Source organism: Triticum aestivum, chromosome 3A (genome assembly GCF_018294505.1).
Source record: "Triticum aestivum cultivar Chinese Spring chromosome 3A, IWGSC CS RefSeq v2.1, whole genome shotgun sequence".
Taxonomy (NCBI): Eukaryota; Viridiplantae; Streptophyta; class Magnoliopsida; order Poales; family Poaceae; genus Triticum; species Triticum aestivum.
Genome location: NC_057800.1, coordinates 663,290,893 through 663,303,347, shown reverse-complemented (window position 1 = coordinate 663,303,347; position 12,455 = coordinate 663,290,893). Strand labels below are relative to the sequence as shown.

The window sequence follows — 12,455 nt, the reverse complement described above, 5'->3', positions numbered from 1 at the left end:
TTATCCCCTTATATGGGTGGACACAACTACATGTCCCCACCAGCCTAGTAAAACTCGCTTATCTCCAAGCGCCGTAATCAATGGCGCGGTTGGGTTACCCATGCCCTTATTGATGAGAATCCCAGAATAAGGGGACATGATCTTTGCTTTAACAAGATGTGCCAAGGAAACTACCTCGCATGACGCGCTGAGGTGGGATAATGAAACGACTCGGATAAAGGCTTGGCCGTGGTGTGTCAGGCTACGGAATACATCAGCATATTAGATTTGTGTAAATATTATTCTCTCTACGGCAATATGTGGAAACTTATTTTGCAGAGCCGGACACTATCTTTGTGTTCAAAATCTTCTATGAAGTACTTGGGGGAGGAACCCGCCTTGCAATGCCGAAGACAATCTGCACACCGGACTCGTCGTCATTGAAGCCTGGTTTAGGGGCTACTGAGGGAGTCCTGGATTAGGGGGTGTCCGGATGGCCGGACTATACCTTCAGCCGGACTCCTGGACTATGAAGATACAAGATTGAAGACTTCGTCCCGTGTCCGAAAGGGACTTTCCTTGGCGTGGAAGGCAGGCTTGGCGATACGGATATGTAGATCTCCTACCATTGTAACCGACTCTATGTAACCCTAACCCTATCCATGTCTATATAAACCAGAGGGTTTTAGTCCGTAGGACAACGTACACAACAACAATCATACCATAGGCTAGCTTCTAGGGTTTAGCCTCTCCGATCTCCTGGTAGATCTACTCTTGTACTACCCATATCATCAATATTAATCAAGCAGGAAGTAGGGTTTTACCTTCATCGAGAGGGCCCGAACCTGGGTAAAACTTCTTGTCCCTTGCCTCCTGTTACCATCCGGCCTAGGCGCACAGTTCGGGACCCCCTACCCAAGATCCGTCGGTTTTGACACCGACACCTCCGCATGAGTGTGAGCTGTTAACCAATAAAAACTGTGGCGAAAAGCTTTAGCTACCAAAGACTATGAACCGGCATGGTGACCACAATCCCCTTCATGGATCTCTTGCAAAATCTCACAACCCTCTTGAGGAGAGGCACAACGCTGAATTGCCCCTGAGACACTGTAACGATGTAACTCTCCGTTGAGTATGGTCATTGACTTGGAATGCCGGATTATCTGTCGGGCCGATGTTTCATCCTCCGGTAACTCGCCCCGGTTCATGTAAGCCAGGTATGGAATTGTCCAATCTAGTATGACATGCAAAGCTGCCATCAATTGAGCCTCCGGGTCAGGAATAGCCAACTCCTCCTCTGTTGGCACCTTGACCGACGGATTATGCAGCACGTCAAGAAAAACATTTGGTGGGACCGGTTTACGCTGAGAACCAAGGCGGCTTAAAGCGTCCGCCGCTTTGTTCTTTCACCGGTCTATATGGTCCACCTGATAACCCTTGAAGTGACCAGCGACTGTGTCCACCTCTTGTCGATATGCAGCCATGAGTGGGTCTTTAGAATCCCAAGTGCCAGACACCTGTTGAGCCACCAGATCTGAATCCCCAAAGCACTTAACCCGGCTTAAGTTCATCTCCTTAGCCATCCGAAGACCGTGGAGTAAGGCCTCATACTCAGCTGCATTGTTAGTACAAGGGAACATTAAACGGAGGACATAACAAAAGTTGTCACCTCGTGGGAAAGTTAGTATGACTCCAGCCCCCGAGCCCTCCAACTGTCTGGATCCATCAAAGTGAATAGTCCAATATGTATTATCTGGCTTTTCCTCTGGTACCTGCAATTCCGTCCAATCATTGATGAAGTCTACGAGTGCTTGGGATTTGATCGCTGTGCGAGGTATGTATTTGAGCCCGTGAGGTCCAAGCTCAATAGCCCACTTGGCAATCCGGCCAGTTGCTTCTCTGTTTTGAATGATATCTCCCAGAGGGGCTGAACTGACCACTGTGATAGGATGGCCCTGAAAATAATGTTTAAGCTTCCGGCTTGCCATAAACACTCCATACACTAGCTTCTGCCAATGTGGATACCTCTGCTTTGATTCAATGAGCACCTCACTGGTATAATAAACCGGCCCTTGAACCAGATACTCCTTTCCAGCTTCCTTGCGCTCCACCACAATAGCCATGCTAACAGCTCGGGCATTAGCAGCCACATATAGCAATAACGGCTCTTTATCGATCGGGGCTGCGAGCACAGGCGGTTCAGCTAACTGCCTCTTCTGATCCTCAAACGCTTTATCAGCCGCCTCGCTCCAGACAAAATTATCTGTTTTCTTTAGCATCTGATATAAAGGGATAGTCTTCTCCCCAAGACGACTGATAAACCGGCTCAAAGCCACAATCCGGCCGGCCAAACGTTGAACGTCATTGATACACGCCTCAATGCCTCTGTTTGATACCAGAAAACCCAAGAGTTTGCCTGCCGGGACAGCAAAGACACACTTTTCCGAATTGAGCATCATCTTGTAAACCCGGAGGTTGTCAAAGGTTTCTCTCAAATCATCTATCAATGTTTCCTCCTTCCAGGATTTTATCACAATATCATCCACATATGCATGAACATTACGCCCAATTTGCTTATGAAGACAATTCTGAACACATCGTTGATAAGTCGCCTGGGCACTCTTAAGCCCAAATGGCATGGAAACATAGCAGAAGGCTCCAAAGGGAGTTATGAAAGTTGTCTTCTCCTGGTCCTTAACTGCCATTTTGATCTGATGATAACCAGAATAAGAATCTAGAAAACACAAACGGTCACAACCCGCTGTAGCATCAATGATCTGATCAATACGAGGGAGGGCAAAGGGGTTTGCAGGGCAAGCCTTGTTCAAGTCTGTGTAATCTACACATATACGCCAAGTGCCGTTTTCTTAAGAACCAGCACCGGATTAGCCAACCACTCCGGGTGAAAGACCTCCACGATAAACCCTGCGGCCAACAACCGAGCTACCTATTCACCAATAGCCTTGCGCCTTTCTTCATTGAAGCGGCGGAAAAACTGTCGGACCAGTTTAAACTTAGGATCAATGTTAAGTGTGTGCTCAGCGAGTTCCCTCAGTACACCTGGCATGTCAGAAGGTTTCCATGCAAAGATGTCCCGGTTCTCACGGATGACCTTGATGACCGTGCTTTCCTATTTGGGATCTAGGTTAGCGCTGATGCTGAACTGCTTGGATGAATCGCCAGGAACAAAATCAACCATCTTAGTATCTATGGCCGATTTAAATTTCAACGTCGGATCGTGTTCCGTAGTTGGCTTTTTCAAAGAGGTCATATCTACCGGATCAACTTGGTATTTATAAAACTTCAGCTCCTCTGTGGCACAAACTGACTCAGCATAAGCCGCATCACCTTCCTCACATTCCAAAGCGATCTTCCTGCTCCCGTGTACTATGATGGTCCCCCTATGACCTGGCATTTTAAGCTGTAGATAAACATAACACGGCCTCGCCATGAACTTAGAATAAGTCGGTCGCCCAAACAAAGCGTGATACGGAATTTTGATTTTCACCACCACAAAGGTCAATGTTTCTAATCTTGAATCATGGTCATCTCCAAAACCCACCTCTAAGGCTATCTTGCCCACTGGATATGCAGACTTGCCAGGTACCACACGATGGAAAACGGTGTTTGACGGTTTAAGATTCTTATCTGTCAACCCCATACGACGGAATGTATCATAATATAGAATGTTGATACTACTTCCCCCATCCATGAGTACCTTAGTGAACTTATATCCCCCAACTTGAGGGGCCACCACTAAGGCCAGATGACCCGAATTGTCAACCCGAAGAGGGTGATCCTCTCTACTCCATAAAATGGGTTGCTCAGACCAGCGCAAATACTGAGGCACCGCCAGTTCAACAGAGTTCACTGCCCTCTTGTGAAGCTTCTGATCATGCTTACATAAGCTAGTGGTGAAGACATGATACTGTATCGGTGTACAAAAAGAGGGGTGCACTTTTGGTACCCCTATAACTGTGCACGGGCAGTCTGAGCCACGGGCACCACCACACTGAGCAAGGCAAGGGAGGTGAGCCAAGGTAAGGCCGAAGCTCAGGAGAAGCAGAACGACGCCAAGACCAAGACCACAAAGAGCAAAGGGGGCGAAATGGACCCCCCGGCAAGATCCTTGCCGGGAGGCGGTTTTAGCAAACCCGGCAAGACCCTTGTCGTGGCAGCTCGCCCCACACCTACGGAGTGAGTCACCCTTGAGTCCACTGCCCCCATGGGGCAAGGATTCGGGAGACATCCCCGTGGTGGCATGCAGATCTTTGTGAAGACATTCGAGATCAGATACACCCTTCAGAAGATGATGATCCTAGCTGGGATCCCAGCCAAAGAGGACCACAAGGCCCCCGGCAAGAGCCTTGCCGGGGATGCCAGCAGGCGCCACGGCAAGACCCTTACCGGGGCCCCGGCAAGGCCGTTGCCAAGAACACCCATTGGGCCACCATCAGGCCCACGCCAATCCAACCTCCACCGTCGTTCGCATGCAGCTGCTGACCCAACAAGCTGGGCAGGCACCTGCATGGCGGCATGCAGATCTTCGTGGAGACCCACCACTGCGCCACCTCAGCTGCCTGCCTACCTACATGGCACCACGGGCGCCACTGGCCAGGGCGCGTGTCGACGCGAGAGGGAGCGGCGACGGACGAGACAGGGCTCTCCCCCGCCCCCGATAAAGCAAGGACACCTGGGCAAGACACATTACATGCGCCTTGTCATGTAATGCGAGGAATAACCTCACATCACTGTACCCTTTCCACCTCCTGTGTGCCACTGTGGCAACCCTTTTCCTATAAAAGGAGGCCCGAGGCGACCAGGAGGGGGATTCGGCTTTTTGGAGCTCCTCACGCCCCATAGCTAGCTCAAGAACACATATATACAATCCACCAAAGGAGGAGTAGGGTTTTACGCATCCCCGCCGCCCGAACCTGGATAAACGAACCATGTGCTATCTGTTTGATCCGCTCTTCTCACGAGCCCGCGCCTCGCAACCGTAGTAGGGATTCTTGTGATCCCATAGGTGTCGTTCCCACCGACATACTGCCCACTATTTAACTGCTTAGGATTGCTCTGATAACCCGACTGCTGCTGTTGCTGGTTCCCCTGATGGTTGTAACCTCCCTGGTTGCCCTGGTCCCCTTGATTATTGTGTCCGGTTTGATTGCCCTGAAATCCTGAACCAGAGCTGCCGCCTCCGTAACCCGGCCTGTGGAAACCACCTCCTGAACCGCCGGGCGGGCCATTATCATACTGAAACATATTGGAGTTCTTGAAATCTCGCATGATATAAAAATCCTTCCAAAGATGCGATGTTGGCTTCTCCTTTGATCCATGCTTTGGACAGGGTTGATTTAACATGCGCTCCAAATTGGGGCCTGAACCTCCGCCCCTCTGGGGCTGCTTGCCCTTATGGCGCTGACCATTCTCTTGAGCATTGGTGTTAGCCACAAAGTCCAAACTGTTGTCGGCCTTGCGCTTACCATTGTTCCCATGTCCTGCCGGATTATGCTGCTGACCCTTGGTGTTGCCGTTCTTTTTCCCTTTCCCCGGTTTGTCCTGCTCTGAGTCAGGGTCTTTGTGTTGGGGAACATAGTAATTTCAAAAATTTCCTACACACATGCAAGATCATGGTGATGCATAGCAATGAGAGGGGAGAGTGTTGTCCATGTACCCTCGTAGACCGTAAGCGGGCGTTAGCACAACGCGGTTGATGTAGTCGTACGTCTTCACGATCCGACCGATCAAGTACCGAACATACGGCACCTCCGAGTTCAGCACACGTTCAGCTCGATGACGTCCCTCGAACTCCCATCCGGCCGAGTGTTGAGGGAGAGTTTCGTCAGCACGACGGCGTGGTGACGATGTTGATGTTCTACCGACGCAGGGCTTCGCCGAAGCACCGCTACAGTATTATCGAGGTGGACTATGGTGGAGGGGGGCACCGCACACGGCTAAGAGACGATCAACTTGATCAACTTGTGTGTCTAGAGGTGCCCCTGTATATAAAGGAGCAAGGGGGGAGGCGGACGGCCTAGGAGGAGGGCGCGCCAAGGGGCGAGTCCTACTCCCACCGGGAGTAGGACTCCTCCTTCCCTTGTTGTAGTAGGAGAGAAGGAAAGAGGGGGAGAGGAACAAGGAAAAGGGGGCTGCACCCCTTGTCCAATTCGGACCAGAGGGGGGCGCGCGCCTCCTTCCTTTTGGCCTCTCTCCTCTATTCCCGTATGGCCCAATATGGCCCATATACTCCCCGGCGAATTCCCGTAACTCTCCGGTACTCCGAAAAATACCCGAATCACTCGGAACCTTTCCGATGTCCGAATATAGTCGTCCAATATATCGATCTTTACGTCTCGGCCATTTCGAGACTCCTCGTCATGTCCCCGATCTCATCCGAGACTCCGAACTCCTTCGGTACATAAAAACTCATAAACTCATAATATAACTGTCATCGAAACCTTAAGCGTGCGGACCCTACGGCTTCGAGAACAATGTAGACATGACCGAGACACGTCTCCGGTCAATAACCAATAGCGGAACCTGAATGCTCATATTGGCTCCCACATATTCTACGAAGATCTTTATCGGTCAAACCGCATAACAACATACGTTGTTCCGTTTGTCATCGGTATGTTACTTGCCCGAGATTCGATCGTCGGTATCTCAATACCTAGTTCAATCTCGTTACCGGCAAGTCTCTTTACTCGTTCCGTAATACATCATCTCGCAACTAACTCTTTCATTGCAATGCTTGCAAGGCTTATAGTGATGTGCATTACCGAGTGGGCCCAGAGATACCTCTCCGACAATCGGAGTGACAAATCCTAATCTCGAAATACGCCAACCCAACAAGTACCTTCGGAGACACCTGTAGAGCACCTTTATAATCACCAGTTACATTGTGATGTTTGGTGGCACACAAAGTGTTCCTCCGGTAAACGGGAGTTGCATAATCTCATAGTCATCGGAACATGTATAAGTCATGAAGAAAGCAATAGCAACAAACTAAACGATCAAGTGCTAAGCTAACAAAATGGGTCAAGTCAATCACATCATTCTCCTAATGATGTGATCCCGTTAATCAAATGACAACTCATGTCTATGGTTAGGAAACATAACCATCTTTGATCAACGAGCTAGTCAAGTAGAGGCATACTAGTGACACTCTATTTGTCTATGTATTCACACATGTATTATGTTTCCGGTTAATACAATTCTAGCATGAATAATAAACATTTATCATGATATAAGGAAATAAATAATAACTTTATTATTGCCTCTAGGGCATATTTCCTTCACTTTGGTATTATCTGAATCGGCGTATTTGACCAAAGCGGTCATAAGCATCGACATATCATTGCAGTGACGTTTGAGCCTTCCTAACTTCTGTTTGAGCAGCAGAAAACAGCAATTGCCCTCCAACGTTAGCACTGCGGTATCTGCATTGATACGAAATGATGAATGCAAAATAGCTGAGACCCGCTTTACCCAATGGGTCGTGGACTCCCCATCCTCTTCTCACGACCCCGCACCCCGCAACCGTAGTAGGGATTCTTGTGATCCCATAGGTGTCGTCCCCACCGACATCTTTGGCGCGCCAGTTAGGGGGGCTCAGTTGTGAGAATCGGCTCTAGCAGTTAGCCCGGCACTCCTTCGCCTTCGTGGCTCTTGGAGAAGGACGGAGGCCGGAAGATCAGCGCTCGAGTGACTGCAAACAGAAGCTAAGTTGCACTGAACCCTTATTTGTGCTACCCTTCTTATTTGAGGTTATTCCCCCGGAGATATTTGCTTTCTATGAGAAACCTGCACGCCAGGGGGCTCTACCACGATCGGCAACGCCCTTGCCCTGTTTCGAGTCCGCTCAACAGCTCAAGCGGCTACGTCGAGAATGGAAGAGTAGCCTTCCGCGATCTGCAATGCCCCCGATTCTGACTCGAGTCAAGCTCGACAGTTCGAGCAGTCGCGTTCAGAACGGAAAGGTGGATCGTCCGGCAGCACGCGTACCCGGCTGGCCATGGGGATCTGTCCCCAAAACGCTGCTAGGGGCTTCCGTGCCGGCAAGCCTTCCTGATCGACGTTGGGCACGCATACAAAGAGGAATCGAACGGGGAAATAACATCCATGAAAATTAAGAGTACTTCAAAGTTATATTACATCACATCATAGCTGCGGTTCTAACTAAAGATAAAATTTGTCTTGGTCGGGAACCCGCAGCGGCGAAGAAGAACAGGATGCCTAATCCCGGCGCTGGCCTTCCACCCTCTTGATTTCGTCGATGCAGTCGGTGATGGGCTTGATGCGCTCCTTGAGCACCGTGAGGTCAGCACCATCCGGCAAGCTCTTCCTCGCGGCCGCGAAGTCAAGACCGGGATTCCAGTATGCCATTTTGGTGAGGACCTTGGTCACGACCCTCCGGCAGAGTCGCCGGGCCTCCTCGGCCAGCGTGGCCGCCCTGTTGGAGTGAAGATACGCCAAGGCTCCGAGGACGCCCTCGAAGAACAGGGTCAACTTGGTGTTGACGGTCCCGCTGCGCTCAGGGGTGTACCTCACGTGTGGCATCCCCATGGTGGCCAACTGCGAGGTGACCCTGCCGGCGACCTCCTCCAGGCGGCTGATCCACATGTTCTCGCCCGCCACATAATCCTGGTGGGAGGCGGCCTCGTTCGCCCGCAGCTGCTTCTCCTCCTCCAGGCTCCTTGTCAAGGTCTCCTCCCGAGCCCTGCTCTCCGACATCATCTTCTCGAGATCCTCCAGCTTCAGCTTGAGGTCTTCGACGGAGTTTTGCGCTTCGGAGAGCTACCCAGCCCTGCTGATGACCGCTCCATGCGCCTCCACCAAGGCGCTATTGAGCATGCTCTTCTCGTTGGACAGCTTGAGGGCCTGCTCCTTCAGCTCGTCCTGCGCCACCTCCAACTCCCTTACCTTGCCGGCATGGGCCAGAGCCTGGGCATCGAGTCCCTCCTTGTGCCTCTGCTCCAGCTCGGGAGTCCGCCACGTGACAAGGGCCTCGAGCTCCTCATCCTTCTCACGGAGCGCTGCAGCAAGCTTCGCCTCGCGCGCGGTGAGGTCCTCTTCCTGGGAATTCAAGGTGGCTTGATGCTGGTTCCGGGCGGCCTCGGCCGCGGCAGCCAAGTTCGCCGCCTTTTCCTGGGCCTTCTCGATGTCGGCCATCTTCATGGTGAGCTCCACATCACGCTCGGCCAATTTCTCCTGGAAGTCCCTCTGCTTCTCGCGAGCCTGGTGGAACCAGGTCTGCGTCTCGGCAACGCGCGCCTTGAAGTCCACCTCCGCGTTGTCCACCGTTGCCATCCTGGACTTGACCTTGTCCAGGCGAGCACGGTAGAACACTTGGAGCTTCCGGAAATTGGCCCCCATGGCACGGAAAAGCTGCTCTTCTGGGGAACCGTTGCCACCAACCCCTGGCTCATCAACCACCTCGAGCCCGGTGGCGGCAAGCACCTCGCCGTCAAAAACTTCCCCTTCGGCGGGCGCCCGGCTTGACGCCCCTGGGAGGTGGATGAAGAGATCGTCGCCCACCTTCAGATACCTGCCAGGGCCCGAGGTTGAGGAGGAGGGAGGCTGGTCACCCACCACCTCTTCCTTGGCGAAGGCCTTGCCGGCCCCACTGGCAGGTCCACCGCTGGTGCCCTTGGCCGAAGCCTCGCCGGTCGCCTTGGCAGCCCCCGCCGTGGTGTCCTCGGCAGCATCCTTGGCGGCCTCCTCGGCAATGTTCCCGGCAACGGTATCCACGTCCTCCATACCTGTTGAAGAAGGGCCTGGGCAGCAACGGGAGCAATGAAGCCAAGAAAAGAATAAGGGAAACAGAGACGAAGGACAGGCGACTCACCAGTGCCGGCCTGAGAAGCAGAAGTCCCCTCTCCGCCAGCATTTGGCGCCATGGCAGAGCCACCAGCGCCCAAGTTCCCCTCTTCCTCCATGGGTGTGGGCTCCGTGCCTGATGCCCTTGCCGGGGACGCCCCTCGCGGCGGCGTAGTTGATGGGGGTGGTGTGTTGGGAGTAGCCCTCTGTGGCTCCTCCTGCTGCCGCTCCCCTCCTGCAAACCCGGCAAGGTCAGCGTCATGGCATCGAGCACCTACCACATGTCGAGTAAGAAGAGGGTGGCGAACTTACGCTGGGGGCTGCACCGGGGGCTGCTGTCCGGGCTACTCAGCACCACTAGTGGTGTCTTTGAAGCCCCAGCCGGGAGCTGGCTGCTCGCCGAGGTCCTCGCCCTCTTCGCCCTCTGGGCCAACGTCTCTGTCTCCCTACGGAAGCAAAAATGGATCAAGACAAGCGACCCAATTCAAGGAAATGGAAATGACAGTAAGGAACGGAGAACTTACTCGTCATCCGTCTCCTCCTCCTCCACCAGTTTCCTTTTCCTCTCTGGGCTGAGAGGCCCGAGATCAAAAGGGAGCTCCGCATCATCATCCGAGTCGACGCCTGCCAGAGGAGGCGAAGGAGGCGGCGGGGTTTGTGCGCGCCCGGATGAGGAAGGGGCTGTTGTCCTCTTCTTCTCAGCAGCCTTCGTCAGCCTCTTGGCTGCCGTATCCCTCGTGTGGTGCCCAGACCCTTCCAGGGTCAATTGAGGCCGCGCAGCCCTGCTGGGCCGGACCGGCTCACCGCAGCCAGCCCGCCGCGGGACTCGCCCTCTTCCCCTGGTTGGCATCGAGCCCGCCGCCGCGTCCTCCTCCTCCCTCGACGACTCGTCGGCCGCGTCTTCGACGAGCGGAGATCCAGTGTTGGCGCTGCTGGCCTCCCCGGAGGCCGCCGCCCACCGGGAGAGCTCCTCTTCCTCCACCGCCGTTGCGGCCATGTCCTCCACGCCCCCGGCGCTGCCGGCCTCCATGGCAAGCTATGCCTCCCTCGCCCTGGTGGCGATGTAGTCCAGCTCTGCCTGGGTGGTGTCCATGATAAGCCACCGCTCGGCGTCGGCATTGATGTACACCTCGATCAGGGTGTCGAAGAATTGCTGCACATCCTCAACCTTCGGCTCCTTCCAGCTCGGGACATGGCCGTGCGCATTACAGTCTGGCATCATGGCGATGATCTCGGACTGACGCGAATTGTTGCACAACGGGACCACCCCCACTGGCAGCTTGAAAAATGGCCCCCTGAGGGCCTTGCCAACCTTTGCGGCAGCCCTCGCGGCCTTGCCGGTCCGCTCGACCTCGCCATCGCGACACACATCAAGCTGGAAAAGCCGCTGGTAGAAGTGGGCATGCGCCAGCACTGTGAAGTTGTGATCGAGGCCGGGGCGGAGTCGCATGATGTCAGCCGGGTTCGTGAAGAGCCAAGCTGGGCCCCCCTTGCTGTGCAACGGGGCGATCCGGCGGCGAATGAAGTCCGCCCCGATCATCTCAAGGGTGAGTCCGGCCTGGGTGAGCTGGAGAATCCTGGTGGTGGCGACGGTGAGCCTCCCATCGGCGGCGTCGACATCGCTCCAATCACTGCCGCGGACCGGCGGCGCTTGGCGGACCTTGCAGAATTCCGGCGGGTTTTCATCTTCAATCCAGCACCACCGGCCATGCCATTCCTCCCACCTCTCCTTCATGGCACCGTCCGGGTACGCCCCCTTGGATCTTGGGATCCAGGTGACGCAACCGGAGACGGCTCCTCCCGGCTGGATTTGAGGGAAGAAGTGATGGCGGAAGAGCGTCGTGTTGGGCTGCACCCCGACAAAGCCTTCACAAAGATGCACGAAGAAAGCCATGCACGCCACCGCATTCGGAGTAAAATCCAAGAGGCGAAAGCCGAAGGTGCGCATAACATCGCAGAACAAATCGGAGAAAGGAGGGCATAACCCGTAAGAAAAGTAATCAACGAAGAAGGGGTACCGATTTGAGGCAGGATCAACGCAAGCGGCAGGAATGATGCGCGTTGCCTGGTGTCCCGAACCCTCTCCCCCTGTCTTCACCCCCCATAGGGGCTTGAAGGAGGCCCGAAGCTCTTGAACATCAACCGTCGAGGGGAAGAAGAAGGCGGACTTCGTCCGGTCCCCCGAAAGCGCGCTCTCCGGTGGCTCCACCGTCCCGGCGCCCTTAGCCACCCCCTTGCCCCTGGCGAATTTGGGAGCCATGGCGACCAAGAAGTTCAGAGGGCTAAGGAAGGGGGATGGCAAAGCAGCGGCGGTGGGCGACAACGAAAGCTTAGGAAGGAAGGAAGAAAGGGAACGGCGGCTCTGAGATCGGCAAAGGCACGAGGGAAGAGGAGAAAGTGAGCAGCGCGCCCACGGTTATTCCTTCTTATGGGGGAAAAACGCGGGCCGCCTCCTTTCACATTAACTGTGATGTGACGCATGCCCGCGGTAAGCAACCCCACGCATGCCGCCCACGTCACACACGCCTCCCCACGCCGCGCCACGCGCGGGAAGCATGGGAAGCGCATCGCGCGAAGAGACTTACCGCGGTAAAAACCGACCCACCTTCCCGCGCACCGTTTTTGGGCCTAGCCCAACGACGCGATTGCGCTTA

At 54.2% G+C, this 12,455-nt stretch overlaps 1 pseudogene across 1 annotated transcript in view; it reads right to left on the bottom strand.

The window, feature by feature from the left end:
* LOC123057112 (ras-related protein RABC1-like) overlaps nucleotides 1-9,741 on the bottom strand; it is a 79,713-nt pseudogene extending 69,972 nt beyond the window's left edge. The window contains exon 1 of the transcript XR_006426792.1: nucleotides 9,574-9,741. The product of XR_006426792.1 is annotated as a ras-related protein RABC1-like (transcript). The remainder of the gene's footprint in view (nucleotides 1-9,573) is intronic.
* Nucleotides 9,742-12,455: the final 2,714 nt, after the last annotated feature.